Source organism: Frieseomelitta varia, unplaced genomic scaffold (assembly GCF_011392965.1).
Source record: "Frieseomelitta varia isolate USP_RPSP 00005682 unplaced genomic scaffold, Fvar_1.2 scaffold_580, whole genome shotgun sequence".
Taxonomy (NCBI): domain Eukaryota; kingdom Metazoa; phylum Arthropoda; class Insecta; order Hymenoptera; family Apidae; genus Frieseomelitta; species Frieseomelitta varia.
In genome coordinates, this window is record NW_025110346.1 from 343,405 (window position 1) to 347,536 (window position 4,132).

Here is a 4,132-nt window from a genome sequence, read left to right on the forward strand (position 1 = left end):
AAAAAAAAAAAAAAAAAAAAAAAAAGAGAAAAAAAGAAACTATACTAATGCCACGCGGATGCAACCTTTCTTTTTCTTCATATTTTCTCTTTCTCTCTGTTTTTCTCGTTCTTTCGTTGAGATATTACCATTGCCGGAAGAGAAATTGGTGTGCACGTGCAAGGTCTTAACCGCGTCCTGACGAACCACATAGACTCACATATACGTACACGCCTAACCATACACTCTCCGAGTACTATACCTTCTTAACCATCACGCGCCGTAAAACACGAGCACTCGTTCTCTCTCTCTCTTTCTCTAACTCTATCTCTCTCTCTCTCTCTCTCTCTCTCTCTCTCGCTGTCGAGAGGACCCTTATCTTTCTCTCTCTGTAGCCTTCCTCTACGCTGCGCGTATTTATACAAAGCTTTTCGAGCAGGGGCGTTCCGATGATAATTCGAATTTCGTTTCTTATCTGCCTGGGCAATTGAAAAAGTTCGCGCGCCCTAGACTGTTCGCGGTATCTTACAATTGGAAAATTCGAAGTAGTTTCAGACTGAAGAGAACTTTGACAACGCAACGGGACGTAATTTTCCTTTGTAATTTTGTTGAAAAATGCTTCCAGGGTTGGGAACAAAGCCAAGTCCAAACAAATCTCGAATATCACGGGGTAAATCGCGCGAAATACGGAGAAAAATTTAAATTGAGAAAATTGTATTGTCTTTTGTAGTTCGTATAGTTTTTTTTTTTTTTATATATGTCTTACACATACATTTTTTTCTGTTTCGCAAATATTCAAGTGAAGATGTCATGCTTAGGACCGTTTTTCAGCAAAAAGAGAAAAATTGTTCCATTGTACAGGGAGAGAAAGGTTTCTGGCTATCGTAGATGAATTCTACGCCTTCGATTTGATAGAAATAGATGTAAAGAACCTGCCGCAAAATTGGCTTGAATTTCAAGGTCAAAAATTTTTTCTCTTCTTTTTTATATATTGTATTCTATTCATTAAGAAGGTAAAAGGAACCACAAGTAATAGTTCTCTTGAAAGATGGCAAAAGAGTTTCTTAATCGTTCAACACTGCAAACGCGTGCGTTCTGACAGCGACTTTATAGTTCTGAGCGCGTGGATGTAATGTTTTTATATTTCGATATAATGTCAACATAATTAATTCTATTATTTGATTATTTGGACTCACACTGATGCACAACTATGATGAATCAAACGTTAATGAAACCTAACCCAGAATCATAAAGTCGCTGTTAGCACGTCCGTAAAATAATGTTAAATGATTAAGAAACTATTTTTGCCATTTTTCAACTATTACGTTGCGACCTATGGTGGTTCCTTGGAAAAGTTTTTCCAAAAAAAAAAAACAGAATTTCTTTACATGTTCTTTACATTTCCATCAAATCGAATCGTGTAGAATTCATCTATCATAGCCAAATCTAACAAACTTTTCTTTCCATCTTGTACACCCGCGCAGTTTCATTTTCCGGATATTAACGAACGTTACTAACGTATTAAAAAAACCAACGGGACAAACGAAACCATTCTGTTACGCTTCAACTTGAAGTGAAAAATAGCAAGTTCATCGACGAACACCTCTCTTGACCTTCATCAATTTCCTACTTTCATAACTATACTATTTCCGTCTACGCTGGTGACATTTATCTGCCTATTATCCCTTCTTTCTTTTTCTCTCTTTGTCTTTCTCTCTGTCTTGTTCCAACGATTCGTCCTTCGTTTCTATCCAATCATGTACACACACACTCACACTCACTCACACACACATGGAAGTTCTCTCTATCACCTCTTTCTTCTATTCTTCTCCCGTTCCTAGCATAAACATAGCCGTTGTTCCGTAACAGTTTGAAAAACGATGCACGATCGACTACATACATATACATGTGTACGTGTATTGCATAAAACGACGAAGCTGCATAAGAAAAGCTTTACAGAATGCCGCGAAATTCACGTTACCTTACCTTTCGCCCAAATGTCTCGACGACGATGTCTCGGGGGATGATGAATTTGGCGAGCACTCTGTATCTAACGAAAGGTAGAAGTAAACGATAGCTTAAAACTTTATAGCGAGATCTGTGGCCCTTCAGCTAGATCCTTCTGCGCTAAGTAGACTGATCTGACACTTGAGAGCCTCGTCGAAAACGAGGCGAGATCTTCGACGTCACGTTGGATTTACAAAACTCGTAACGATATCACGATACATCTCGAGACGTGTCGCGTCATTGTGAAATTTTTTTTTTAGAAGATTAAAAAAGAGAAAAAAAGAACAGTCGGAGAGAAACAACAACAACAACAACGAGTTTTGTATATCCAAGCACGTTGTTTATGCATGACTTGTTTACGCATTTTGAATCGACGACGGGGATACCTTGAACTGTACGTATATATAAACGCATGAGAAACGCATGCGATGCATGGAAAAAACGAATGGTGTGGTAAACTCGCATGCGCACGATTATATATACATTCCCACGATACTTTGTTCGATCACACTATATATACTTTGTTGCCTTGTCGAGATATACCACCTACGATTCTTCAGTTTCGTTCTTCTTTTCTTTTCTTTTTCTTCCCCTACCCTCCCTCTCTTCTTCTCGAGAAGAGAAGAAAGTCGCGCGGATTACCGGTTACCGCCCCGAAAGAAAGCTCTCAAACTCGCGATTGTTGTTATTATTATTATTATTATTATTATTATTATTGTTATTACGCCGCGTAGCTTCTCCGCGAAACCGAACTCAATCTCTCCCACCCTCTGTTTCACGCACGCAGATTCGATTCATTCGTTCACTTGCGTGCAACCTCGGGTGTATCGCCCCGCTTGATCGATCTCTCGCGTTGAATTTCGCCCGCGTGAAAACTTCCCGGGGCGTGGAAGTGAAAGCAGATGACTCGTGTCGAAACTTGCGAAACACCACCGCAACAGATCGCTTGCAGATCGTAGGGGGCCGCGTGTGACAAACGATAGAAAGAAATCCTTTTGCTCGGCGCAACCGTGTGTCTCTCTTCCCCTCCCCCGCCGCCGCGAGCTTTTGCTTGAGTAAAGAGTTGACTTGGCAGAGAGTTAGTTACTTAGCAGCAGACAGAGTTTTTTTTTTTTTTTTACGATTCGCTTGTTTATTCCTTTGATTTGCGAGCGGTGCTTGTTTCTTTTTTCTCTCTTTTTTTTCTTTTTTTTTTTTTTTTTCGCCCCCCACCACCACCCAAAAAAGGACGATCCGATCGTTTCTCGTTTGAACTAACCCCCTCCCGGAAATGAAACAGGCCAACGTGAAAAACATGATTACGGATTTTCTCGATCGCTTCGGCCGTTGCAAAAGTATTCGTACTCATCGGCCGAGGAAAAGCATACCTTCTATCCATACGACGAACCGACGATCCCATCAGAACTCGACGGAACGACGACGACGACGACGAGGACGAGGACGAGGACGAGGACGAACACGTTTGGTCGCATTCGAGTATTTTCCTTCTTCTCTGTCGTCTTTTTTTTCCTTTTTTTTTTTTCTTATTCTTCTACTACTGCTACTTCTTCTTCTTCCTCCTCTTCTTCTTCATTTTAGCGAGACTCACGGCAAAATTCACGCAGCCAGAAGATAAGAACGATCCGAACAGTTATTATTATTGTTATTATTGTTATTATACCCAGCTATTACGATCAGGCACGTCGTTTCCCTTCTCGTCAACTTTTTTTCTTTCGTTGTTGTTGAACTTACTTGAAGAAATTACTCGTTAGCCAAAGCCAACGTTGATAAGAGAAAAGAAAGAAAAAAGAAAAAGAATCGCGAGACGCGATTGAAGAGAAAAAACGCGAAACGACGAGTCACTTCCATCCGTGAGAATTATTATTCACTCGGACACGTTCAAAAAGTCATTTCGCATTTCTTTCCTTTTTAACCGCGATAACGGCGCCGAACCATCCGAATCAGCCGTGTTCTTCTTCTTCTTTTTCTTCTTCTTCTTCTTCTTCTTTCTTTTCTTTCTTTTTTCTCTCTGATATATACATTATATATATATTACCGATAATATGATTGTGACGTCAACAATCGCTTTTTGCCATTGAAACTTAACCCGATTGAAGCTTGACATGTAGCATTAAAAAAAAAAAAAAAAAAAAAAAAAAAGCAAGAC

At 39.8% G+C, this 4,132-nt stretch overlaps 1 protein-coding gene across 11 annotated transcripts in view; it reads left to right on the forward strand.

Moving 5' to 3' along the window:
* LOC122534208 (glutamate-gated chloride channel alpha) overlaps positions 1-4,132 on the forward strand; it is a 111,877-nt gene that overhangs the window by 102,709 nt on the left and 5,036 nt on the right. The gene's annotated exons all lie outside the window — the stretch shown is intronic.